Here is a 14,821-nt window from a genome sequence, read left to right as displayed (position 1 = left end):
TGGTACAGGATCGTCATGCTGGTGGGCTATATGCCCCGATATAGCAATTACTCGTAAGTGGATGTAACTTCAGATAGTTAAATCAGAAAGTGACATCTACATACATTTTTCTTTGTGCATAATGTTCAGTATGGTTATTGTTTACGCATCAAAGGAATCTACCTTCATAAGCATCAGCATGGGGGGAGATGCAAGAGTGAGCACCTGTCCACTCCTGGATATTTATTTGGTCATTGAGCTACTGTTTATTTTGTGTTAATGTTTTGTGTATGTGGGAATTTTCTTGGAAAGGGAGGAGTTGTCTGTCTTTACTGATTCTTGTACTGTTCATATCTTTTTCAATATTGCTTGGTCTAAGGTATTTTTGTTTTAGATTGTCTAGAAATGTTGAATAGTTTGTACCATATTTAATTGCTCTAATGTGTTCTTTGTACCTTGTGTCGAATGTCTTGCCAGTCATTACAATATATATTTTTTCACAATCTCTGTAAATGAGCTGAAAGGCATCAGAATGCTAGTATATCTCTGGTTCTGATTTCAGTTTTGGGATATGCTTTTGTATTGAGTTGTTTGTTTTGTAAGCAATGTTTATGCCATGTTTTTGAACCTGCTACCTATTTGATGTGTATATTTTTGTGGAAGGCCATTGTGAGCCATTTTTTGTAGTAGTGCAGGTTGAATGTGTTGGTGTGGCAGCTCCTGCATGCCTACTAGCGAGACAAATGCAGTCACCCAATACCATAAACTAGAAATTATAGAACAATAAGAAATATCTCTCAGCTAGAAGAACATGTAAGAGACATTAAAATCCTTGGCACAACAACATTGTTTTCCTTTAATGTAGAAAGTATGTACAGTTGCATCTCTGCTAACGAAACCATACAAATAACTGGAGAAAACCTGAAAGCACACAACCAGCTACCTCTTGAACATACAGATGAAACAATAACATTGTTACAATTAATAAAACAACAAAATTATTTTGAATTCGATGAAGAATACTACATACAGTGAATAGGTTTATCCATGGGTGCACCTATTTCAGGAGCACTAGCCAACATTTTCATGAATTGTATAGAAAAATTAATATTTTAACATGTAATAACAAAGAAAAGCTACGCCATCATCTACTGGTACAGATACGTGGATGGCATAATATGCATGGTAGATGGACCTATCAAAAAAACTGCAACTACACAATGCTACAAATAATGTACACAGTAACATAAAGTTCACAACCGAAGAACAACAAAAAAACTCACTCAACCTTCTAGACATAACCATAAGAAAAGACAAAAGCAACACTCATTTGACTTACAGAAAACCCACAACAAATGACACCATCTGAAATGCAACCTCAAACCATCTGCAGAATAAGAAACTGGCTGCAGTCAGGTACATGTTAAATAGACTGAACAGGATCCCCCTAAACACTTCTGATAACCAGAAAGAGCTAACCATTATAAAACAGATACCAATAAACATGGACACAAAGAAACAATGACAGACGAACCAAACAGAAAATAAAGACACAAATAGTGGAGAGAACTAACCAAACCGTATCAACACATAAAACCTACACTGCAGCAAAAAAAAAAAAAAAAAAAAAAAAAAAAAAAAAAAAAAAAAAAACCATACAATGACCTACCACAAACAATTCACACATCAAATACGTAACATATTCAAAAAACATGGTATAAGAATTGCTTACAAAACAATACAAAAGCACACCCCAAAACTGAAATCAAAACCGGACAGGTATCAACAATCTGGTGTCTATCAGCTCATTAGCAGAACTTGTAAGAAATGTACAATGGAATGATTGGCTCAAATGGCTCTGAGCACTATGGGACTTAACATCTATGGTCATCAGTCCCCTAGAACTTAGAACTACTTAAACCTAACTAACCTAAGGACAGCACACAACACCCAGTCATCACGAGGCAGAGAAAATCCCTGACCCCGCCGGGAATCGAACCCGGGAACCCTGGCGTGGGAAGCGAGAACTCTACCACACGACCACGAGCTGCGGACTGGAATCATTGGCAGAACACTTGACACAAGATATGAAGAACACATCAGAACCTTTATATACACTACCAGCCATTCAACACATGCAGATCATCTAAAACAAGAATACCATAGACGAAGCAATATTGAAAAAGATACACTACGAGATCAAAAGTATCCGGACACCTCCAAAAACACACGTTTTCATATTATGTGCATTGTGGTGCCACCTACTGCCAGGTACTCCATATCAGCGACCTCAGTAGTCACTAGACATTGTGAGAGCAGAATGGGGCGCGGAACTCACGTATGCCTGCGAGAGTGGAAGCTGTCATCAAGGCTAAAGCTGGGCCAACACCATATTGAATTACCGATGGAGGGCACCACGAACTTGTAAGCCAGGTGTCCGGATACTTATTATCACATAGTGAATGAATATCACAAGAATCAGTAAAGACAGACACCTTCTCTGTATCCAACAAAATTTTCACATACACAAAGCATAACCCAAAATAAACAGTTGCTGAATGACCAAATAAATATGGAAACTGGACACTGAAATAATTCGAGAAATTACATGAAAAAGAAAAGAGCCTTTCCCATCTTTTACTCTCTCTTACCCAACACCGGCTCCCTCCCAGTTTCATTTCACTTCTTGGTCCTCTCCTTGTCCTCCAACTCACACTCCATTATTCTGCTATACACTTATGTCCACTCATCATGTCCTTCCCTCCCCCACCTCAAAAAACTAATCCATCACTATTCCTTCAGTACTGTTACTTAATATATATATATATATATATATATATATATATATATATATATATATATATATATATATATATATTGTACGATTGTAATTCCATTTAATTATAGTGCTGTATATATATATGTTTATGTACCGGGTGATCAAAAAGTCAGTATAAATTTGAAAACTGAATAAATCACGGAATAATGTAGATAGAGAGGTACACACATGCTTGGAATGACATGGGATTTTATTAGAACCAAAAAAATACAAACGTTCAAAAAATGTCCGACAGATGGCGCTTCATCTCATTAGAATAGCAATAACTAGCATAACAAAGTAAGACAAAGCAAAGATGATGTTCTTTACAGGAAATGCTCAATATGTCCACCATCATTCCTCAACTATAGCTGTAGTCGAGGAATAATGTTGTGAACAGCACTGTAAAGCATGTCCGGAGTTATGGTGAGGCATTGGCGTCGGATGTGGTCTTTCAGCATCCCTAGAGATGTCGGTCGATCACGATACACTTGCGACTTCAGGTAACCCCAAGGCCAATAATCGCACGGACTGAGGTCTGGGGACCTGGGAGGCCAAGCATGACGAAAGTGGCGGCTGAGCACACGATCATCACCAAACGACGCGCGCAAGAGATCTTTCACGCGTCTAGCAATATGGGATGTTTTTTTTTTTTGTTCTAATACAACTCCATGTCATTCCAAGCATGTGTGTCAATTTTTACCTCTCTATCTACATTATTCCGTGGTTTATTAAGTTTTCAAATTTATACTGACTTTTTGGTCACCCGGGGCATATATACAGCAACATAATTAAATGGAATTACCTACACACAATTAATAAAAGAAGAACCGAGTATAGGTCAAAGACAAACTAGTGGCAATGTTCTGCCACTTATGTTACAAAACACAAAACAGTGGTGTGCAAAAAAGTGGGATGTGTAAAACATAAGAAATGCATAGTTATGCAGAGCAACTAAAAATTTGACTACAGATACCAGTGTATAATGAAGAAAAAACTCCAAAGCTGTGCTGGCAGAGAGCATTTCCCGATGTAGGCGAGAAATCAAGCTGAAATCACGGCAAGTAAAAGTCAACACAACGTTGACGAACTGTTTTTCGAACTTAAAAACAAACCAAACTGTAAATATCTTTAATTACAGTCCACTGAATGATACTTTACCTCAGTAAAGCGAAATGCGTGTGGTGGAAAAACAGGCATTTTCTTGTAGTTTCAACGAAAGTATCCTAAGGAACTGTGAAGCAGCTAAGAACAATATTGCTCCAGAAATGAAGAATATAAAATGAAATCAACGACATTAGTAGATCCACGTTTTTGGCATATTGACATTTCGGCGAAGGTTCTTACATAAAAACTGAAGCCCAGATAATGAATCCATGTCTTCTAATTCTACACTGAAAGGGTAAAAATGTTAGGAAAGACAGCAGACGAGCATCAAAATCGATACAGGGATTAGTGGACACAGGGTTCTCGTAGCGAGATTGAATATTGTAATTCCCAAATCCTCCAAAAATAAGCGAAAAATAAACCTATTCAAAAACGCAGATAAAAATTCACTTGACGCCTTCCTGAGAGACAATCTCCAAATTAATAATATAAGTGTAGACCAGATGTGGCTTGAATTCAAATAAATAGTATCGGCAGCAGTTGAGAGATTTATACCAAATGAATTAACAAACGACGGAGCTGACCCTCCTTGGTTCACAAAACGTGGATAGAACACTGTTGCAGAAACAACGAAACAAACATCAGCAGAGTTACTAAAAACAGCCTTCCGAAATGCCTTCACAAAAGAAGACGAAGTAAATATTCTAGAACTCGAATCGAGGACAGCTGCCAACTTGAGTAACGTAGAAGTAAATATCCTCGGAATATAAATCACTTAATAAAATCAAGTCTTCTGCTCCAGACTGTATACCAGTTAGGTTCCTTTCGGAGTATGCTGATGCATTAGCTCCTTACTTAACAATCATATACAACCGTTCACTCGACGAAAGATCCGTACCCAAAGACTGGAAAGTTGCACAAGTCACACCAATATTCAAGAAAGGTAGTAGGCGTAATCCATTAAATTACAGACCCATATCGTTAACGTCGATATGCAGCAGGATTTTGGAACATACATTGTGTTCGAACATTATGAATTATCTCGAAGAAAACTGTCTATTGACACACAGTCAACAAGGGTTTAGAAAACATCGTTCCTGTGAAACGCAACTACCTCTTTACTCACATGAAGTGTTGAGTGCTATTGACAAGGGATTTCAGATCGATTCCGTATTTCTGGATTTCCGGAAGGCTTTTGACACTGTGCTACAAAAGCGGCTTGTAGTGAAATTGCGTGCTCATGGAATATCGTCTCAGTTATGTGACTGGATCTGTGTTCTCGTGTCAGAGAGGTCACAGTTCGTAGTAATTGACGGAAAGTCATCGAGTAAAACAGAAGTGATTTCTAGCTTTCCCCAAGCCAGTGTTATAGGCCTTTTGCTGTTCCTTTTCTATATAAACGATTTGAGAGAATCTGAGCAGCCGTCTTAGGTTGTTTGCTGATGATGCTGTCGTTTATCGACTAATAAAGTCATCAGAAGATCAAAACAAATTGCAAAATGATTTAGAAAAGATATCTGAATGGTGCGAAAATTGGCAGTTGACCCTAAATAACGAAAAGTGTGAGGTCCCCTACATATGTGCTAAAAGGAACTCGTTAAACTTCGGTTACACGATAAATCAGTCTAATCTAAAAGCCGTAAATTCAACTAAATATCTAGGTATTACAATTACGAACAACTTAAATTGGAAGGAACACATAGAAAATGTTGGTGGGGAAGGCTAACCAAAGACTGCTTTTTATTGGCGGAACACTTAGGAAATGTAACAGATCTACTAAGGAGACTGCCTACACTACGCTTGTCCGTCCTCTTTTAGAATACTGCTGCGCGGTGTGGGATCCTCACCAGATGGGACTGACGGAGTACATCGAAAAAGTTCAAAGAAGGGCTGCATGTTTCGTATTATTGCGAAATATGGGACAGAGTGTCACAGAAATGATAGAGGATTTGGGCTCACCATCATTAAATGGCGTTTTTCGTTGCGACGGAATCTTGTCACGAAATTCCAATCACAAACTTTCTCCTCCGATTGCGAAAATATTTTTTTGACACCGATATACATAGGGAGAAACGATCACCACGAAAAAATAAGGGAAATCATAGCTCGTACGGAAAGATACAGGTGTTCGTTCTTTCCGCGCGTTATACGAGATTGGAATAATAGAGAATTGTGAAGATGGTTCGATGAACCCTCTGCCAGGCACCTAAATATGATTTGCAGAGTATCCATGTAGATGTAGATGTAGATTAACGTCGGTTAGCCACTATGGCTACCATGAAACCTACCATAATTGTCTGTCACTTTTGTTTTAGCTACGTCACATGCTTACGAGTACGCTTGTTCTGATGAATTTTTGAAGAATATTGTCAATGGCTGGCATTTGATACCGTAACTAATTCTGGAAGCTGAACGCATGCCTTATTTTACGGACTATAAGACGCACATTCTTCTTCGAGAATTTGCCTCCAAAATTCAGGTGAGTCTAATACTCGAAATTAATGTAAAAATATCCAGTGTTTGATTTAAAATTCCCGCCGGTTTTAAAAATGGCAATGTATTCGATGCCGCGGGAAAACTATCTCTAACTGCCAACAATGGAAACAACTGGCAGCAGCGGTATACCTATGCGTCGAACATGAGTTGCGGGAATTCGCAAGCTTGCTAACACTGTCTCCCACCCCGCCGTCACAAACCAAGAACACTGTATAGCCTATGATGCGGTACTGCAGTCTACGGTGCCAGTGAACTTGAATTGAAAGTGATATGTGTTATCGATAACAGTACAATATTTTTGGTAGTAGTTAGGTTCGTAATGGAAAATAATAAAAAGTATTCTACAACTTCATCTACATCTGTATAGATACTTCGCAAGCCACCGTACGGTGCGTGGAGGAGGGCACCCTGTACTATACTTGTCATTTCCTTTTGCGTTCCACTCGCTAGTGGAGCGAGGGAAAAAAGATTGTCTGAATGTCTCCGTATTGAGGCGCCCTGCTAAATCGGCAGGACAGGACAAGTAGTAGGGATTGTTGGAGGGGGCCAGAATGAGCGGTCGTCAGTTACACTCCAAACATAACGCTTTATTTAGTTGTCCAAACATTACAGTGCAACTTCTAAGCTTGCCTATCGATAGAAAACGTCTTTAATTCTAAAACGGCTGAAGGCCCATGAATTAAATACAAGTGTTATAATAAGAATCATTATTTTTTGAGACAGAAGGCTCTAGTCTTTAACCTTAAATAGTATTTAAGATTTTAAACATGTCTGAAACAACAACTGTTGATAATCTTCACGGTAAATGATAACAGGCAAACAGTTGCAGGATAAAGATTTATTTCAATAAATAATAGTATTTAAGGCCAAGCGATGTAAGACTTGACTAGTCAGATAGATTAAGTTTTTAAAAGCGGCTTAAGGCCTTTGTTTTTAAAAAGACAATTACAAGCATTCAAATTCCAACCATCGGCTATGAGCCATTAAAAATACACAATTAAACGCTAATAAGATGGCAGTATAGGCAACGGCGCTCAGAAGTTTCCAGGGGGCTCGGTCTGCCCATGAAATCTTAACGTTCGCTTAGATGAGACAAGAAGTCGCCCAACTATACTCGATCCGCTGGCAACACAACCAAGATACAGTCAGCGAGCCATCGACAAGGCGACTTGATAACCACCGACCAGTATACAAGAATTCCAAAGCCAAAACGTTACAGACATAGCCACCCACAACCAAAAGTACATTAAGCTGTCAAAACTACACGCCATGTTGGACAGTGATAACAGGTGAGGAAAGGACACTGCTTGAATTTACGTCAGCGACCAGGGCAGGTAACCGGAACACCAACGGCCACAAGGCAGAAAATTCCGCTGGTGCACGTGAATTTCAAACCGACGAATATAGTTAATTCCACCACATGGTGGCTAAATCTTCACCAACTCGCTGTTGCTCCCAGGAATACCGCCAACAGCGTACCACTAACCAAGAGACAACGTGGGCTTCGGTAATAAAATCACCACTCAACTTTCATGTCCTGGGTCGGAGAGCCACGACCCGTGTAGCACTCGGAACAGCCCCCACATGCTCCGACACTGCAGCCGACTGCGCCGCATGGAGACTTGCTTGTTGATCCGCTCCAATCGACCGACTGGCTGCACACCGCCAAGCCAGAACTATAAGCACCACACCAAAGATGGTATACGGTGTAAATATCGATACACACCACTGCTGCCACACATTTAAAGAGGAGGAACCACGACGTAACCGCAATAACCACGGGAAACCAAACGCAGAGTAACAGCCAAGTGTTAAAACAACGCACAAGCCGGGGTCAGCACGGCTCACGTATGAGCCATAATTTCTCGAATGTAATCTTCCTGGTCTTTAAGCACAATGTATGTCGGCGGCAGTAGAATCGTTTGGCAGTCAGCTCCAGATGCTGGTTCTCTAAATTTTCTCAATAGTGTTTCCCGGAAAGAACATCGCCCTCCCTCCAGGGATTCCCATTTGAGTTTCCGAAGCAACCCGTAACACTTAACTTGATGCTCGAACCTACCAATAACAAATCTAGCAGACTGCCTCTGAATCAGTCCGAACTGGCATGGATTCCCAATAATCCGAAATTAGCCATGCGCCTTCCGTAACCACGGTTTTCACATGCTCGTTACATCTCATATCGCTTTGCAGCGTTGTGCACAGGTATTTAAACGACTTGATTGTGTCAAACAGGACGTTAGTAATACTGTTTCCGAACATTCGGTTTGATCTTCCTACTCATTTTTCCACATTTAGAGCTAACTGCCATTCATCATACCAACTGGAAATTTTGTCAAGTCGTCTAGTTCTACCTACAGTCACTCAACTTAAAAATGGTTCAAATGGCTCTGAGCACTATGGGACTTAACATGTGAGATCATCAGTCCCCTAGAACTTAGAACTACTTAAACCTAACTAACCTAAGGACACCACACACATCCATGCCCGAGGCAGGATTCGAACCTGCGATCGTCGCGCTCGTGCGGTTCCAAACTGAAGCGCCTAGAACCGTTCGGTCACACCTGCCGGCTTCACTCAACTTAGGCACCTTGCCCTACACCACGGCATAATCAGCAAACAACCGCAGATTTCTGTCCACCCTGTCAGCTAAATCATTTATGTACACAGAGAACAACAGCGGTCATATGATACTTCCACGGGGCACTCTTGACAATACCCTTGTCACTGACGAATACTTTTTACATATGCTTATACCTTCATTAACAGCTGGCAGTGGGGCACCGTGTCAAATACTTTCTGATAATCTAGATATATGGAATCTGCCTGTTGCCCAACATCCATAGTTCTCAATATATCATGTAAGAAAAGTGCAAGCTGAGTTTCACACGATCGATGCTTTCTAAAACCACGTCGATTCGTGCACATAAGCTTCTCAGTTTGATGAAAGTTTATTATATTGGAACTGAGAATATGCAGCTGTCCTCTTTGGGTTTCAGCCAGGTCATGGTCTCAGGAATAATTTCTGCGCGAGAACTTTCTTGAATGGCAGTAAATTCGGGAACTTTACTACGAGTACTTCGATAGTTGACTGACAAAGTTGCGACAGTAGAAGTGTCTCTATTCTGAACGCCGTCTGACTTCCCTTTCTGCATATCGACTGGCGAGTGTTTATTAGAGCACCTCAAGCTACTGCCTAGTCTAAAAAATCATCATGTGCACTCCACTGGTACTCTACTACCCGAGTAGCTGCTTCCTTTGTGTAGTGCACCCCTGACCTATCAAGGGGAGTCTTACAAATTCCCACACGATAACTCAGGTCTAGAAATCTGCAGCCAAGACCGTCAGAGAGTCAACGAAGTCTTTGGTCGATACCCTCCACTCGGCTCCAAACCAAAGGACCTCGATCAACTCTGAGAACGATGCTGCAAATTGTGAACTCCTCTCCCACCGCCGGCCGGGGTGGCCGTGCGGTTCTAGGCGCTACAGTATGGAACCGCGTGACCGCTACGGTCGCAGGTTCGAATCCTGCCTCGGGCGTGGATGTGTGCGATGTCCTTAGGTTAGTTAGGTTTAAGTAGTTCTAAGTTCTAGGGGACTGATGACCTCAGAAGTTAAGTCCCATAGTGCTCAGAGCCATTTTTTTTTTTTTTTTAACCTCTCCCACCCCGCGCGCAAGGTCAGCAGTCTCCACCTCCGCCAGCCGCCTGCACGAACTGAGCATCGCCTCAGAACCCATGCGACGGGCGTCGTTGGTGCCGACGTGGGCCACAACATGCAGACCAATGCACCTTACACGCTCGATAACCACAGGCAAGGCTGCTTCCGCATCTCGCACATACCGCACATTGGCTTTCTTCCCAGCCCTGAACGCTATCTGCTTAAGGGGCTCCATAACGCGCCTCACATTGGAGCTCCCAATAATTAGTAAACCCTCCCCCCTTGTGCTTGCTCGGACCCTGCTGAAGGAGAGGCCACCTGTCCACTCACAGGGTAAACGGGCGAGGTCAGGCGGCCTGTCTCCACATAGGTTCTCCGCGTCGAGCGACGCGAACGCGTTACCACCAGCCACTCACTTTGCTGTGATGGCGGATCCACCGCGTCGGGTGCACTACGAGGTGCTCCAGGTGACGCGCTGGATTCTCCGCCACCGCTACACCCCGATTCAGCAGCCTGAAGGTGAATGACCGTACCCAAAAGCACATTCAGTTGTTCGCGAACTGCGGCCACCTACTCCTGCGTCCACATACAGCATGCACACATCCCAGCCATCCTAGCAAGGATAACTGAAGAAGTGAACTATAAAAGCAGGCAATTCTACATACTCAACTTGCTACCCTCCTGATGTGTCACCAATGGACGCTCATGCGTTAATAAGCTATGTAGCTGGCTGTTCAGTGAGCAACTATTGCGCAACAGACTGAATGAATTTACGCTACAAAAACGCGAGATTAAACCTTTTAAACAGAGAAATACGCACGAAATTTAATAAATACACTGTGTGGAAAACACAGAAAAAGATAAACACTTAATTTGCCGCTCTGTATTCATATGATGCAGGCTGTGCATTGAAAGTAACAGCAAATGCAGAAGAACATGGAAACAGAAAAGCTGAACGGCATTCCGGCCCTTCACCAACAGGAAAAACCATTCGAGGCGGGAAATGAAAAAAAAATGAGGAAGACTAAACGTAAAAATTGAGGATCGAATGCAAAATGGCAATAGCTAGAAGACTACGATTTTCAGGGAATTTAAAGGTGAGTTCGGTTTTATAAATTAAGATTCTTTTTAGTCTGGCTTTGCAGTGTAATAAAAAAATTGTATTTTTTAAAAATTGCTTGGAAATTAAGGTGCATCTTGTAGTCCGTAGCGTCTTATAGTCCGTAAAATAAGGTAGTCGTGCAAAAGCAACAAATGACAACACGTGATATGCGTTTTAAATAGTGCGCTGGTACTTTCAGCATCAATGAAAGCCATTTACAACTATCACAATATTTTTTAAGTATCTGGAACCTATCCCAGTCTGAAACCATTATCGATCCCCAAACTGCCAGTGACGGTATTTAAGAGGCCTTCCTTCATCTGTAGAGTTACAACATCACATTTTTTAAAAGAAGTATTAATGAAAATAATAAATAAAAAGCCGTTCCACTTGAACTAATTTCATACGGGAGAAAATAATCTGAAAGAAAAATGAGTGTAATGAATATTAATCAAACACATCTACAAACAGAAAGTAGTTTTACCGCACAGTCTGGTCTTATAACACGATACGTTGCATGGGGAAATGAAGAAATTAGCAACTTTTATCCGAGCTTAATGTGTTGCCTTATAAATCTCGTTTTGCATGCTAACGTCTTCAGTTCTTAAAGTGAATTAGTTATGCCTGTAGCTTAACGCATCCAGAAATTAAAAGAGAATGGGCAAGCTTATTTTAAAGCTACATGTTCACTGTTCTGTAAAACATTGCAAAGGCACGATGCCGCCTCGCTGTGAATGCTGTTCTTCGCCAGGTGATGAGTTATTTGGCGTTCTTAAGCAGCTGGACGTCGCCCTGACTACTGTCAGACGCTTCCCGCGCGCGGGTTCCCGGGTTCGATTCCCGGCGGGGTCAGGGATTTTTCTCTGCCTCTTGATGACTGGGTGTTGCGTGACGTCCTCAGGTTAGTTAGGTTTAAGTAGTTCTAAGTTCTAGGGTACTGATGACCATAGATGTTAAGTCCCATAGTGCTCAGAGCCATTTGAACCATTTGAACTGTCAGACGATTGGAAACTGGGAAGTCCACCGAGAGTCGTGTATCCAAGTTACCAGGCATACCAAAGGTACCTCAAGTACTGTTCTTTTCTGTGTATTTTGTCTTCCCTGCAAGAAGAACTGAATCTACCACTGCTCGGAATCCATCACTGCTCGTCCTCTTCACTGTGAGAGGCGTGTCAGCGGTAGCGCTGGGCTCCCTGTACAAGGGAGACAGAGCCCAGGCAAAACTCACGGTGTCAAATCCACCCCTGTAGCCAATAAGTTGGTTTGCAGCGAAACCGAAACTTGAGAGACTCACATCACATGCATGGCAAACTTCCTGTATCCTTTGTCAAAGGGAGGCGTACAGTGAAGGGTAGGGGTCTATTAATCGTCTACAGTTCAAATGTATGGCGAATAATGGCATCCCGTAGGAAAATGGCAGACAAGGGTTGGAAGGAACACCAACGGCACTCAGTGTGTATTCCTGGGCAGCTGATTCATGTTGAAGAGGCTATTGCGGCAGCCACTGAGGGATAGCGCGCAACCAGCCGCAGATTCCGGTGCATGGTGGAACAAACGATACTCGTCATCCTTGCCCCGAGGTCGTACTAGGATCATTCCAGAGTTCGGCAGAGAGAACCGAGAAGACGAGCGTTGCTCATGGAGTTTCAGCGAAGCTCGCAGGCTGCACCATTGTCCGCAGAACTGATCGTAATCCACTGGTTCTAAGTGAAGTGGAAGGCTTGAACCACATACCACGAAGGTTTCGTTACAAGACTGGCTGCGACTTCCTAAACTTGTGCGATAGGGTTGAGAACTGTAGGGTCACTCTGAATAGACCAGGTGTGCACTACACATCGAAGGTAACTGATTATGTGTAGGATTCACTCAACGGTTTTCTAGATTAGTGTGTACTAATCTCCATCCAGTTCAAATAACCTAAAAGTGTCAGTATAAGATGCAGAGAAATGCCCCGTAGAGGTGAGAGTGTGGAGTACTTTGTGCCACTAAGGCAAGATTCTGGATTCGAGTTCAGATTCAGCACACAGTATTTTCCTCTATTCCAATTTATTTCAATGAATCAAAATTAATGCAAAAAATGTAGATACACCTAGAATAATCCTGCTGTTGAGAGGTGGAGTAAGGAGGAAAAAAACCTTTAACTTTGTTTTGAGAATCCGTCGTTTCCAAACAAAATTCTTCATCTTTAGTGGAAGATTATCGAGAACGTATGTAGCAGAGTGTTGCACACTTCGTTAGCTGTGGTTAACTTTGCGCTTAATACCTTAAAAGTGATTGAGGTAGAACAGTAACACTTAGGAATAAGACCGCAGGGAACTTCGATCTATATACTTCTTAATAATTTGGAAACGGTGGTAGAAAATCAGATGAACATTTAACAAACGAAATGAATGTTCCGAATGGGTTAAACACCAGAACCTGAACCAAGATCCCAATTTTACTAGGGCCGTATCTTCCCAGTTAAGTCATTAGAGCTTCCGTCTGACACGGATACGCAGCTATAGCAATCTAGAATGCAGTTTTAATGTGATGCAGTTTTAATTTTATTTTCCTTCGAGAATATCTTTATTCCCTGAACACCATCGAAGTGCCCGAAGGCAGCAGTGGTGGCGGTTGTTTGCTCGCGCTAACTTACCGCCGGTTTTTCGGATCGCTCGGGTGCCGGCGTGTGCCGGATGACGTGTCTGGACGGCGGATCGAGAGGATGCGCACACAGCGGCGGAGGAGTGCATTAGCGGGGGCGGTGCGCGCGTCGCCCACGCGGGCCCACTGGGTCACCGCCGCCCACAGCGGCCCGGCGCCGTGCAACACGCCCACCACGGCCGGCCGGCCCTGACTCAACGCGATGAGTAACTGCGCCATGTGCACCGCCGCATTGCACGCCGACGCCCGGCCCCGAGCCATATAAGCGAAAAATTACTGCAAACACGTTTCAGTATTGTTTCTCTGACGCAGTGCTGCGATCTCGCAGACTCCACACCACTATGCCTCTTCTTGGGTGAGTCTCGGAGATTTACTGAGCTGCTTCACTCGAATCGAGCGGATTCTTGTTTTGCAAGCGGCTTTGTTACTGTTACTTAGCTACGAATATATGCGAAGCCAGTAAAATGGCAGCATGGCTGTTACATCCTTTTATGTTAGAGTTACTGTTCAGGATTCGTCTTCCTATAGCTGGAAAAAAGCAGGTGTTCGTACAAAGAAATATCCATCCTGAGGCAACATATCGAAAGAAATGGTAAAAAGAGACGTATGAAAACAGTTCAGGAGATTGGTGATCTTTGTTTCACGGACTGTAGACTGGGTTCCACGATGCGTATCTGTGCCCAAAGTTTCTTCTCTCGGCGCCAAAGAAAAACGCCTCGAACCATGGTCTGAGCCTATAAAACAAAAATCAGCAATGATGCAAATGACGGTCGTGAAAGCCTGCACTGTATGAGCACAGGACGTGTTATATTAATAAGGGCGTAGAGCAAGGCAATCACAAACGCAGATGCTACTGTTGAGTGTTCACGAATCCCAATAAATGTAGTCATGCTCCGTCAGAAAAAAAGAGCACTTTAGTTTCAACCTCTTCGTCATCTATAGGCTGCAGCACTAACGACGAGGAAAAGTGAAATGGTCAGTCGACGCAGTGTGATTACTTATTAAGTTCACTTTGTGTT

This window comes from Schistocerca nitens, chromosome 1 (assembly GCF_023898315.1).
Source record: "Schistocerca nitens isolate TAMUIC-IGC-003100 chromosome 1, iqSchNite1.1, whole genome shotgun sequence".
Lineage (NCBI taxonomy): Eukaryota > Metazoa > Arthropoda > Insecta > Orthoptera > Acrididae > Schistocerca > Schistocerca nitens.
This window is presented reverse-complemented; position numbering follows the sequence as displayed.